Genomic DNA, 14,348 nt, shown 5'->3' with positions numbered 1-14,348 from the left:
CTAAAATATTTTTTTTTACTAGGGATTGAACCCAAGGGCTCTTAACTACTCAGCCACATCCCCAGTCCTTTTTATTTTTTATTTTGAGACAGGGTCTTGCTAAGTTGCTTAGGGCCTTACTAAGTTGCTGAAGTTGGCTTTGGATTTGTGATTTTCTTGCCTTAGCCTCCTGAACCACTATGATTATAGGTATGTACACTGTGCCTGGCTAAAATAATTTTGATAAGAATAAAAGAGGAAAAATAAGTCTGCCTGATTTTATGACTTATAACTACAGTAATCAAGACTGTGTAGAATCAGTGGAGGAATAGAAATATAGATCAATGGAATAGGTCAATGAACTTAGAAATAGACCCACAGAAATATGCTCGAATGATTTTTGACAAAGAATCTCAATATCTTCCTCTCCCTCCCCACCTCTTCCCACCTCTGTTTTGGAGATGGGATCTTGCTTTATCTCCCAGGCTGATCTTGAACTCCTGGGTTCAAGTGGTTCTCCTGCCCTCAGCTTCCTGAATGGCTGGTGGCACAGGCACATACCACCATGCTGGACTTTTTAAAACTTTATTTTTTATTAGCACACTAATTGTATATATTAATAAGGTGCAGTGTGATGTTTTCATGCATGCACATAGCATGCATTGATCAAATCCAATCACCTTCCATTCAACCCTTCCAATCTCTATCCATCAGTATTCTACTTTCATGCTTACTTTTTAAAAAGGTGGACACAATGTCTTTATTTTACTTTATGTGGTGCTGAGGATTGAACCCAGTGCCTCACGCATGCTAGGCAATTTATCTACCTCTGAGCCACAACCCCAGCCCTGAATTTTTTTTTTTTTTAAGTTTTCATATGTGAGAGAGTACATGTGATACTTGTTTCTGTGTCTGGCTTATTTCATTTAATGTAATGCCCTCCAGTCCCATCCATGTTGCTGCAAATGACAGAATTTAATTTTTGTTTATGGGTGAATAGTACTCCGTTGTGTATATATACACCACATTTTCTTTATCCATTAATTTGTTGATGGGCTCCTAGGGTGATTTCATGTCTTACCCATTGTGAACAGTGCCACAGTGAGCGTGGGTTTTCAGGTACTCTTTGGCATGCTGATTTCATTCTCTTTGGTTATAAACCCTGAATTGAGTAGATGGATCATAAGGTAATCTGTTTTTGTTTTTTAAGGAACTTTTGTACTGCTCTGCATAATGGCTGTACTAATTTACATTCCCATCAATAGTGTGTCAGAGTTCCTTTATCTCCATATCCTCGCTTTTGGGGGCCAGGTACTGGGGATTGAACTCAGGTGTACTCAACCACTGAGCCACCTCCCCAGCCCTACTCTGTATTTTATTTAGAGACAGGGTCACATTGAGTTGCTTAGTGCCTTGCCATTGGTGAGGCTAGCTTTGAACTTGTGGTTCTCCTGCCTCAGCCTCCTGAGCAGTTGGGATTACAGGTGTGTACCACTATGTCTGGCTCTCGCTATCATTTCTTAAATTTCGTGATAGTAGCCATTCTAACTTGTGGGAGATGGTATATCATTGTAGATTTGATTTGCATTTCCCTGATGCTAATGATATTGAATTTTTTTTATTTATTTGTTTGCCATTTGTATTTTTTTAAGAAATATCTGTTCAGATCATTTGCCCATTTTTAAATTGGATTACTCTTTTTAAAAAAGTTTTTTGAATTGTTTATGTATTCTGGATATTAATCCTCTGTCATATGAATAGCTGGCAAATATTTTCTCTCAGTTTTTAGGCTGTCTATTCCTGTTATTGACAACAGAGTGAATAGAGAACAGAGTGGAGCTTTGATGTTTTTGACAAAATTTTTAAAGCAGTTAAGCGGAGAAGGAAAGATAGCCTTTTCAACAAATGGTGCTAGAAAAATTGACCTTCAATAGGCAAAACCAAAGTGCCTTGATCTAAACCTCATGTCTTATACCTAAGACAACTAAAAATGGATCACAAACTTAAATGTAAAATATAAAACTTATAAAAATATGAGAAATTCTTCAGGACCAAGGGTCCTTCGATCTGACACTAAGGATGCAATCCATAAAAGAGAAAGATTGATGACTTGGACTTCATGAAAATTAAGAACACTTACTTTGAGAAAGACCTCATAAAAGGATGTGAAGACAAATTCCAGAGTGGGAGGAAGTATTTGCAAATCACATATCTTGATGTGGTGTGGAGTTATGTTCATTATCATTAGCCATTAGGGAAATGAGATTTAAAACCACAATGGGATATCACATCATAACCTATCAGAATGGCTAAAATGAAAAACGGGTGACATCATCAAATGCTGGCAGGAGTGTAGAGAAACTGCATCATTCATACCTTGCTGAAGGTAATACAAAATGATTCAGTCTCACTGTGATTGACTTTTTTTTCCCCTCAAGCACTTATAATTTGGGATGCTCTTCACTCTGTGTCCTTTGAGTGTCTCTTGCCTCTGTTTTTTTTTTTTTTTTTTGGTTAGGCATAAAACTAATTTCTTCATTTCAGTTCCAAGGTCTTTTCCAAGCACAGTTAACTTTTATGATCTCATTTTTGCAGTGGGTTTTCACCAAAGGGCAGGGGGTCTGTTTTTTCCTGAGTGATTTTACTCTTTACCTCTGTGACTGAGAATTTTTTGTCCCCTGACTTTCATTACCTTCTTCTCCTTTGCAATAAAAATTCCAGTTTTGAGCTTGGCACATGGTTGTCCAGAGTAAAGGTTGCACTGCCCAGATTTCACTGTAGCTAGTTGTGGCTTTGTGGTTAAGTATGATCTTCTGTTTTGATTGAACTACAAAAGAAATGGAGCTATTAATTAGCTTTAAAAAACCATAGTGAATAGGGAAAATAAAATAGTTGTTATATAGCAGTATGTTCTGAATTGAATTGTGTCTTCCCCAAAATATATGTTGATATTCTAATCACTAGTACTGCAGAACATGACCTTATTTGGAAATAGGGTCTTTGGAGATAAAATCAAGTTAAGATGAAATCACATTGCAGTAAGGTGGGACTATAATCCAATACAATTAGTTTTCTCATAAGAAGACAGCCATGTGAAGACATAGTCACACAGAAAGAAAGCCATTTGAAGACAAAGATTGGAGTGATGATTCTACTATAAGCCAAAGAACTTCTGAGACTTAATATTAAGAAGCTTAGGGAGAGGCGTGGAACTTATTCTACCTTAGAGCCTTCAAAGGAAACTTTCTAACCCTGCTGACACCTTGAGTTTGTATTTCATGCCTCCAGAACTGTAAGACAATAATATTTGTCGATTGTTTTAAGCCCATTTATTACAGCAGCCCTAGGAAACCAATATACTTTGTTTTCCAGAATTATTTTTGGGAAACTGTGTTCTGAATGTCTCTGTCCTCCTCAAATTCATATGTCGAAGCTTAATATCCAATGTAATAGTATTAAAAGGATGACTTTCAGGAGCTGATTAGTTCATGAGAGTAGGGCATGAGTGGTATTAATGTTTGCATAATAGAGTCCTGAGGGAGCTTGTTTGCACCTTCCACTATGGAAGTTACAGCAAATAAGTGCCATCTATGCCATAGATAACCTTTACCTGACACTGAATCTGCTGGCACCTTGATCTTAGACTTGTCAGTCTGCAAAACTGTAAGAAATAAAATTTCTATTGTGGGCTGGGTGCAGTGGTGCATGCCTGTAATCCTAGTGGCTCCGGAGGCTGAGACAGGAGGATTGTGAGTTTAAAGCCAGCCTCAGCAATGGCAAGGTGCTAAGCAACTCAGTGAGATCCTGTCTCTAAATAAAATAAAAAAATGGGGCTGGGGATGTGGCTCAGTAGTCTAGTACCCTTGAATTCAATCCCTGATACCACACAAAAAAATTCTATTGTGTATATGTGTGTGTGTGTGTGTATATATATATATATATATGTGTGTATATATATATATATATATGTGTGTATATATATATATATATATATATATATATATATATATATATATATATAAATTTGTTTATTTGGATCTTGAAAAGGTTTAACTAAATCCCCTTCCAAGAGCCACTGAATAAATATAAATATATATATATATATATATATATATATATATATATATATTATACCCAATGTAAAGTAGTAACCCAAATGGACTAAGACCTGGGGTATTTTAAGAAATGGTTTGAACATACAGAGACTTCTTTAAATCTGGTGGGTCTTGAGGTGTTTGGACTATGCCTTTTTACTGGAAAAATCTCACTGTACCAAACATAGACATTCTTTATTGCTCACAAGCCAGCTTCCTTATGTTTTTATTGCGATTTGATCTTCTTGAATGCCAGCCAAAGTATAAGGTGAATGGAAGATGCAAGGACTAGGTGGTTTCCATGGAGACTTCTTGCAGAAGCCCTTCCTTTCTCTGTTCAACAGTTGTCAGGGAAACATGTAGTTTCAATTTGTGGGGTCTGCCAATTTCAGTGGCTCTTGGAAGGGGATTTAGTTAAACCTTTTCAAGATCCGAATAAACAAATTTAGAGAAGAGATTTTTAAAAGATTCCTTTATGTTTTATATTAGGCTTTTCTGTAATTTAGGGCCGTTAAGTAGTTTTCTGTGTGAAGTGATCAAACTATCCATTTGTTCATATGCAGCAAATTTCTTTGATCTTTGAGGGAGAAAAACTGAGGTTCAGAAATGGAGAAAACAAAAATGGAGAGCTGATGTCACATGCCACACAATTCTAGCCAATGCTCTTTAGCATGTCCTACAGTATGAGGAATCCAAGGGACCTGACCTGTACAAAATTGTTTACAGGCTGCTAAGTTTGCTGGCTCAGCACTGTATTTATTGCTTCTAGTTAGCTGTTGTTAAATCAGAGGCTGGAGTTGGTGGTGGTAAATGGAAATGGTGGTGAGAGCACAGATTCTAGGTATGAGTAGTTCTAATAAATGAGAATTCCCTAGAGTTATCTATTGTCTCATCTTTATCATTGTGCTCTTTATCAAGCAGTCAGGCATGGTAGATTGCAAAATGCCTACAGTACTTTGCAACTCTTCCCATCAAAGAAGTGGAGCTTGTTTCCCCTTCCCTAGGATTTTGGTTGGCCTTGTGACTTGGTTTATTGATAGAATGCAGAAATGACCTTGTGCAGGTTTTCAGCCTAGATATGAGGAAACATTTCAGCTCCTTACTGCTTTGGAACTCTGCCACCATGTAAAAAATTCTAGATTGGGCTGGAGGAAGAGACCATGTGGTGGAAAATAGAGGCACCCAGCCAACCTAAAACCAACTGTAGAAGCATAAGTGAGTCCACCTGAGAGCAGTGGCACCTGGCCCAGATTTAGCTGAACTCAGCCCAAATTGCTGAGCCTCAGAATTTTGAACTAAATAATTAGTTGCTTTAAGGCATTTGGGTTTTGGGGTGGTTTGTTAGGCAGTAGATAATGATATAGCCAAATTTGTAGCCCTGGAATGATGAAGGCTCACCTGTAATCTGCCCTCTGTAACATCCAGGATTCTTAGTAACATAGTCACGTAACCAACAGAAATTGCTTGTGGCTAATTTAATCAGAAAAGGAGTTTGTGGATAAATTTTGGTAATTCATTCTTTCTCCTGGGAAGCCTAGGGGGAGGGTTGAAAAATTCACAATTAGAAGGCAACACTGCCAGAACTACAGCTGGTTCATGCTACAGAATTGATCCATTGAGGATGGTGATACTGTAGCTGCTGAATATTGTATGTCTCCCCCTGTACATCATTGCCTGCATTAGATGTTGGGGTGGGGTTGCCCCTGGAATTGGGTGTTGCTCCTCATCTACTATTCCTGTTGGTTTGCAGCATTTGTTATTGATTAAAATGCCCATATGGGTATTGGCTGACAAGCTTATGTCCTGTGTCCATACCCTGATTAAAAAACAATAAGGAAAGTGAATATCAGAAACTTTTTAGCTGAAAGCAGGTGGAAAACTTCATAAATACTGCAGGGATTCTGATACTGGGAAGCCAGAGGAGAAATGGGAAATGCTCATTTGTTTCTGTTCCGTACTCTGGTCAACTCAGTTGGTTATCACACTGTTATGATGAAGTAAGCTTTGTGGTTTGTTCTCCAGTTCTATTGAAAGAAAATACTCAGTTCTGAACTGTACTCCTGACACCTGCTCCCTCTCACAGATATGTGCTCATGACCACTTGGAAAGCCAAGAAATAATGGAGCCTAACTTGCACGTAGCTCTGGCTGCCAAAGTATAAATAGTATGTGTCTTTTAGTTGGTATGTCCAAAGAGACTTTGCCATAAGTGAGTGGTATCTTAATGCCTAAGAATTTGGAAAACTGCACAGTGAATTTGATTCATGTGATATTTCTAATATAAATTGTTGGGTAGCAAGATCTTTCAATTCAGATGATTTCTTAATTTTTAGCATTTCACTAACTTCTTTAGACTCTGAAGTTCCTACTGCAAAACCATTCATGTTGGATTAGATACTAGAAATAATTCCCACAAAGAGAAAGGCCCAGTTTCTACTTGGTGTGTAGTAGTCTTTGCTAAATTTCCATCATCTTTCACAAAATTCTTAGGTACACACCCCAATCAGATTATAAATCCTTTGACAACAGGGATTGTTCTTTCTTTGTCAGATATCTTTTAGTTTTGAAATCTCTAAGCATGGCTTATGAGAGTGAACTGCACTTTGGATAGAACATCGTGGAAGCAATTAGAACCTGGATCTAAGCTCACCCATTGTGGTGGGGACATCAATTTAGTGGGACCAGTGGATTGTATCCTCTGGCAATGGAAAGTCTATCTAGGCTGATGAAACAGTATTTACAGGTGATTCGAGATAGGTGCAGAAGACTCACGAGGACCTTAGGGATGTCCCTTCTGGTAAGTGCAGCTCAGTGGCATGAGACCTCAGATCACAGACTTTAGGAATTTGGTTATCAGGGAATTGTCAGCAGGTTGCTGTTGATAAGGTAGATGAGAGTAAGTTCAAGCCTTAAAATGATGGGTGCCTAGAGAGGAAAGAGGACGAATGTGAATAGTTGAGACACAGAAAGGGGACTTGATCATGGAAAGAGGTCAGTTAGGTCAGTATTATATGCCCATTAGGTCACAGTAGTAACAATATCAGTATTGTCTTGGTGCTTGGTTCTGATCAGTTGGGCCGGAGCCTCTTAAACCCAACTGGATTTGCCATAGTGATGCAGAAGGCCTGAGTGTGCTGGTTGTCATGGGACCTTTTTGTGAGGAGAACACTCATGAACAGGGAGGAAGGGCCCTTCTCCAGCTTTATTGCCCTGGAGCAGCTCACTTCAAATGGGATCAGCCTCCTCAGCCGGGAGGCTGTTAGAATGTCAGGGAAGTGAGATATGTATTTGTTATTTTAACAATTGGATAGGGTCCTTAGTGAGAACTTGACAAATCAAATTAATGAAGTCAGATTGCTTATCCCACCCCAAATGGATGTTTCTGGTAAGAGTTTAGCTTTGTGCTAGAGGCTTCAAAATATCTGGATTTAGGGTCAAGTGTGAGAACTCTAGTGTGATCTAAGACTGAACTTCTATCCATTTATTCATTCCCTTAGCATGTTGAAGATCTGTGTGCAATACTGATGCTCCACATAGTTGAAATGTAAAGAAATGGGACACATTTCTTTAAAAAATAAATTGTGTGAGTGCAGATAAAATAGTCTAGATAAATATAGAATGGATTGAAATAAACAACCTCATAAAATTCCAAATAACCTGAGCCTATAGTTTTACTTTTGAGAAGCTCTAAAAAATGTCAATAAATGAACTGTCTGCAAAGCTAATCCTTTGGCTGGTGAGATAAAGTCTGAGTTACCAGAACCAGTAAAAGTCGTATGTAATTTTGGCAATGCATTTGTGTTCACCTGAGATTTCTCTACCTCCAGCTGTACAAAAATTCTGTGATACATAGAGCCTCAAACCCTGAGCCAGAATTCTAAAGCTAATTTTCTTTTGTAATCTGAGCTGTAATTGCATTTTAATTTGGTTCTGGAGTCAAGACTGCTTGTGTATATATGTGTATTTCCTTCATCTCATTAATTCCTGCCATTTATGTCAGTGCCTGGGACACAGTCTGCTCTCAGTAAATGTTAGTTTTTACTGTGGAGTCTGCTATTTTTTTCTTCTAAACCTATGGGAGGATGCTTCCTTTGTGCCTCAGCAGTTCACCCCATCACCTCTTCCCCTCTGTTCAACCTTCAGTTATTAGATCCCCATTTCTTCCCAGACAGATGCCAGTCCTAAGGAACTCCTGACCCTGTTGTGATACATGCCTGTATGTTTGAAGCCAGCTGGGCAGTTTGGAAAGCTGTGGCATTGGTTTGCCAAAAAAGACCTAGTTTACAAAAATCATAAAAGACCATTGTTATCAAATGCCATCATTATCTATAATTCTTCCTCATTCCAAAAAAAAAACCAATCTAGGTGCATAATAAAATCTCTAGAATCACTCAGTGAAGCCTATAGATGCCGATCCATTGTGCAAGAACCTGTATTCCCATTTCTGATTAATTTAATGCTGATAATCCCAGACCTTCTGTCAGCTCCCTAAAAGCAGAAGAGAGAATGAACCATGAGAGTCATGGGCATGATCAAAACAGCTAGCCTGAGTGGAGAATGTCTTTTTTTGTCATTAATAACCATACTGGCTGGGTGTGGTGGTACACATGTGTAATCCTAGTGGCTCAGGAGGTTGAGGCAGGAGGATTGTGAGTTCAAAGCTGCCCTAAGCAACTAAGCAAAACTGTGTCTCATTATAAAGAACAAAAGGCCTGGAGTATGGCTCAGTGATTGAGCACCTCTGGGTTCAATCCCCAGTAAATGCTGCTCTCCCCAAAAGAACCATACTAATTTATATTTGATTCTTTACTATATCTCTGTTTTAATATATAACATAATACCACCATAGACTAAGATAATTCAAAGTTCTGGGAGGATGGGTTGCATTCCCCTTTGGCTTTGCCTGCGTGGAATCAGGTGATTACAAAATGATTTACCTGAGGTTCTACTTCTTGTTATCCTGTGATCAGGCCAGTGTCTTTGATCCTTTAGATTTTAACAAAGTATTTGGTTGAATATGTTGATAGAGTCACATAATTCACTATCTAATGGTACAAGATACCATACATAGGAGTTCTCGTTAAGCCATCAAGAGTAAAAACACAATAGGCATATCTAACTTATTCTGTGAGCCTTCTTTGCTAGAAATCAGTGGCATGGGTGCTGTAGGGAAAGCAAAGATGTTCAAAAAATGCAGGACTTGCCCTCAAGAGACTTTTTATTATTATTTTTATTATTATTTTTTGTGCGGTGCTTGGGATTGAACCCAGGGCCAACCTTTATTTTATTTATTTATTTTTATGTGGTGCTGAGGATTGAACCCAGGTCCTTGCACGTGCTAGGTGAGCACTCTACCGCTGAGCCACAACCTCAGCCCCCTAAATTTATTTTTAATAGATACTACATTCATATGATTCAAAATTCAGAAGGTATAAAATGATATGCAGTAAACTCTTTCCTCCCCATGTGCCCTAGCCTCTCAGTTTTCTTCCCTGGAGGCAGCTGGCAGCCACTTTTGCTAGCTTCAGCTTCCAGAAATAGCTTATAAACATATCAATAAATGCATCTATATTCAGCCTTCGTTTGAAAGAAATGTATGGATAAATCTGATTAGTGGAACTTAGGTGATATGCTTGCATATGAGCTGCTAGGGAATCTGGGAATTTTGATTCTCTGTTTTTAAGCCAGGAAGTGGGATGTGGAATATGCAATTTAAAAAAAAAAAAGACTTTTCCAAAAAAGATGGGCAGTCACAGATATGAGAGATGTCCACAAAGTTTCCTAGAATTCTATTGTGTGGATTAATCACAGTTGATTAATATCTTAGAGGTGGACCTCCAGGTGTTTTCTGATCTGTTAATTGGTGCTATATTGAATGAGCTTATACTTATGTCATTTTACTTATGTAACGTGGAATATAAATTTCAAATTGCCAAACTTGACAGTGAGTACTAGGTAGGATATTATGATATTATATGGCTCTCATGGTGTTTACTTCTCTCTATATCACAGTGACATCTGTGTGGTATTCTTGCCAGAAATGTTTGAGTTGAATGTAATCATAAGAAAACAAATAAATCCTAAATGTGGGACATTCTGAGGACAGCTGGTCTGGACTCTTGAAAGGATTCAATGTCATTAAGGACCAAGGGGAATTGTGCCAGATTAGGGGGAGACTAAGGGAACATAAGATTAAAATGCAGTGCATGAACATTGATTAAATACTGGATCAGGATAGGAAAATCCAGCTAGTAAGCCATTTTGAGGACAATTGAGGAAATGTGAGTGTGGACCATGTGTTATATGATAATATTATGTCACTGTTGATTTCCTTTGGTGTGGTGATGCTGGTGTAGTGGTGTAGGAAAATATCTCTGTTTCTAGGAGGTAAACAATAAAGTACTTAGGGGTGGTGGGTCATGAGGTGTGTCTATAACCTACTTTTCAGATGGTTTGGCAAAGTGGGAAGGAAGAAGGGTGTGGATGTGTGTAGAATAGGTTGTTTTGTTCCATGCTGCTCATTTCCTAGCATACACAGTGCTTTTGGTGGTGAGTGGCCAATATACTTTAAAATTAATAAGTACTTTAAGGTATTAATAGGATCCTCTGTCAACTAAGCACTGTATGTCTGACCTCCTTTTAGGAGTGTGGTTTGGCTTAGGCATATACCACAGTACCTTATATTGGTCAGTAGGATAGAGGGGTTTGTGTTTTGTTTAGTGGTTTACCCCAAGTCCCTCTGGACTGCCAGTCTATTGAATATTAGAAAGTATAAATGAGTAGGAAAGGGAAAAGCCAGCATATTATTAACCTGCCTCCTCAATTGTTTCCTAAGAGGCTGAGTTACAACTTGTAAGTGTGTACTTCAGACTCTCTTCAGGATTTCTGTTGTTGAGTGTGCCTACTTGGGAGCTGACACCACTTGGGGGTGTGCTGAGTCAAAAGAGGCACCTTTCTGGAGTGTTTAGTGGCTGGGACACCACTGAGGGATTCTCCTGTGCTCTGAGGCTTATGGCCAGAATGGAGAATGGTGGAAGCTTTGACTTAACCCCATACCCTCCTAGCTGAGCAGGAAGGGAACAGAGAAGTTAAAATTCTGTTATATTCCTGCAGGAGCTCTTGGGTTATATGGTGTGAGATGACTAAAGCCAATTTAGCAGCTACTTGTAAAAGTAATTACAAAATGAGAGAAAGAACTATTCTGCTGCTACAGGCTGTGAAAACTAATTAATTCAACATTCATTGAGCAACTGAGTATATACCAAGCATCGTAAAGTACATATCCCTGGGAATACAAATGATAAAAACATAATTTTGCCTTGTGCTGGCCACTTGGGATGGGGGAAGGAGATGGGGTACAGTGGAGACAGTTACCACTGTACTGATTTAACTGTATTACAAGGCTTGTGATGTGATAGCTGGTAAAAAGTGGTTTTAGAATGCAGAACACATGCCACATGGGATTGCTTAAGGTTCAGAGGCAAGGTTGGTCTTCGGGTGACTTGAAGAATGAGCCCGACAGGCAAAGAAGTGGGGAGCTATTTGGCTTCCATGCAGAGGGCTCAGCAAGTGCCCATAAGCCCAAATGGATTTGGGTGTTGAGAGATGGGTTGGAATCTGGTGTGGTTACAGCCTTAATTAACTGCAGGGCGAGGGTTTTTGGAAGGGTAGTTTGGGCCAGACAGGAGGGCCTCAAAAGCCACTCCGGAGTCTGAATTTTGCAGGAAGGGAACGAGGAGCCCTGGAAGCCCTTTGCAGTTGGAAGGTGTCCCGGTTTTAATAAGAGACCATGAAGGCTGGTGTGCGAAGGTGCACTGTCTAGAGAAGACTGGGAGCAATGGAGTCAGAGCAAAGAATCTGGACTTTGCCAAGTGCAGCCCAGAGAGAATACAAAATAGGGGTGCTTTTGGAGAAATTTTCCAGGCCCTCTCTCTAAGAGTTTTTAAGTTTCAAAATGCAAGGAGGCCTTTAAAAATACTTGAAAGAGAGAAACTTATTCAAACCTTTGAACAGTTCTGAAAATTTATTACATTTCAGCTAGGAAAGAGTATTATTTCAGGCAAACTGGAACGTGTGTGGACTGGTTATTCAGCACAGTCACTTAATCTTACAGAATTAGGTAGGAGGGAAGCTATTTTAGTGGCCTTCAACCTCCTTCCAGAACTTTGTCCAGGATCCACCCACATTGTTGGTGATTTTTTTCTGATTTGTATCCAGCATCCCAGCAGTTTAATGTGCATCTGTAAGCTGTAAGGAAGTTGATTTCATCCATTCCCCTTTTTTCCATTTCTTGCCTTCCACCTGAAAAAACAAACTCTAGTCCATAGGTCCTTATTCTGTTTTATAAATTTGTACAACACGTAATCTCAGATGGATCCAGCCGAGAGTGTAACAGGTTTAAAGTTTAAACTAAAAAGTAAGAATGGAATCTTTTCATTTTTTCTTTATTTTGAGTAAATCTCAGTGACTTAGATTGTTTGAAGAAGAAATATTGTAGAATACCTCCTGCTCATGGAGTATCTGGAATAAATCACCACCTTTTTTCCTTCAGATATCATCAAAACATTTCTACCCATAATTTAGAGCTTTTCCAGACAGAATTTAAACTTAAAATACTTTGAACCCTGATGAACAACAACAACAACAAATCTTATAAAATCAACCTGTTTTTTGGATCAAGAAGTCCCAGACTATGAGACTCCATATGTAAATTCCAAAGGCTTATAATTATTTTCTCTTCCTTGAGAACTGAATATTTCAGAATGTTCTTGGCATGCTTCTCAGAGGTTTCATGTATAAAGAACAGGAAAAGTGACCTATGGGCTTACCTCACTTAAATGTGTATATTCTACTTTGTATACAAAGCAGTGATTCTAATGCTGTATGCGACCAAAGGACAGATTCCAAGGTAAACAAGGTGCTTTACTAATGTCAGATTAGGGCATGAGTCTTAAACTACCATAATAAATGTTATACCAGTATTTTCGGTTACCTGTAATAAAGAGATTTCCAGTTCAGTGTAGTAGCTGTGGTAAAGGAATAACTGAAGGTGAACTTGATACTACATGGTTACCTTTTGAAATGTAGTTGTTATGTTTTTCACATATCAAGGATTACAATTTCTTCTTTTTTGGTACTAGGGATTGAACCTAGGGGCACTTTACCACTGAACCACATTCCCAACACTCTCCCCCTGCCTTGGGTACTGGGGATTGAACTCAGGGGCACTAGACCACTGAGTCACATCCCTAGCCCTAGTTTTGTATTTTATTTAGAGACAGGGTCTCACTTAGTTGATTAGCACCTCACTTTTCCTCCGGCTGGCTTTGAACTCTTGATACTCCTGCCTCAGCCTCCAGACCCAGCTCTTTTTAAATATTTTATTTAGAGACAAGATTTCGCTGAGTTGCCTAGGGTCTTGCTTAGATGCTGAAGCTGGCCTCCAACTTGTGATATGGAGAATGAACCTCCATAAACCTATCACCTGACTTCAACCATTATTAATTCTTGGTTATGCTTGTTTTACCCATGTGCCCACTTCCCTGTTTATGCTGAAGCACATCCAAGACAATGTATCATATGATGTTCATTTATAGACATTTGAATGGCTTCCTCTCAGAATACACTGGGAAATAAATTATACCCAGGATATTGGGAAGAGCTTCAGAGCAAAAGTCACATTTGAGCTCCATTCAGGTGTGGGGAAGGATTGTCTAGTTCCAGGTGATGGGATGGAAATCACCAATTATTGTAGTATCTTAAAAATGTGCGTAGTACTTTTTTTTTCTTTCAATACTAGTGATTAAACCCAGGGTTGCTTTACCACTGAACTACATCCCCAGCCCTTTTCATTTTTTATTTTAAGACAGGGTTTCACTAAGTTGCACAGGCTAGCCTTCTGCTTGCTACCTTTTGCCTTAGCCTTCTGAGTACCCGGAGTTACAAGAGTGCCCCACCGTGCCCTACTGTTTAGTACTTTTCTGTTCTTCTGAAAAGAGCACCCAAAATATAATTTCAATGGTTAGGAAATAATTTCTCCTGAGAACTTTGTGATAATAATTTACTTCTAATTTTGATAAACTAGGATAATCCACAAGTAGTGGTAATAACTAAACTGTTCTCTTCACCCCAGTGACTCTAGACTTTGTACATTAGAATCTACCCCCTAAAAAAAATCACTCTCCTTTGTAAGAGGAGTAACAGCCATCCTTTGTCACCTTTATTTTAATTTTTGAAAGAGGAGGAAAATAAGTACTGAAACATCATGGGTAAGTAG

General features: G+C 38.8%; 1 protein-coding gene across 6 annotated transcripts in view; it reads left to right on the top strand.

Moving 5' to 3' along the window:
* The window catches only part of Reps2 (RALBP1 associated Eps domain containing 2), a 221,732-nt gene that overhangs the window by 56,439 nt on the left and 150,945 nt on the right, over window positions 1-14,348 (top strand). Inside the window, exon 1 of one of the 6 annotated variants that reach the window (XM_046424257.2) lies at window positions 14,226-14,340. The exons of the other annotated variants lie outside the window; for them this stretch is intronic. The gene's annotated coding sequence lies outside the window, so the exon portion shown is untranslated. Of the gene's footprint in view, window positions 1-14,225; window positions 14,341-14,348 lie in introns of those variants that run through there. 6 annotated transcript variants of the gene reach the window in all.

The sequence above is a fragment of the Marmota monax genome, unplaced genomic scaffold, assembly GCF_021218885.2.
Source record: "Marmota monax isolate L192 unplaced genomic scaffold, Marmota_monax_Labrador192_F-V1.1 WCK01_AAM20220418_F8-fsc00089, whole genome shotgun sequence".
Taxonomy (NCBI): Eukaryota; Metazoa; Chordata; class Mammalia; order Rodentia; family Sciuridae; genus Marmota; species Marmota monax.
The sequence above is the reverse complement of the archived record's forward strand: the minus strand, read 5'-3'. Positions and strand labels throughout refer to the sequence as shown.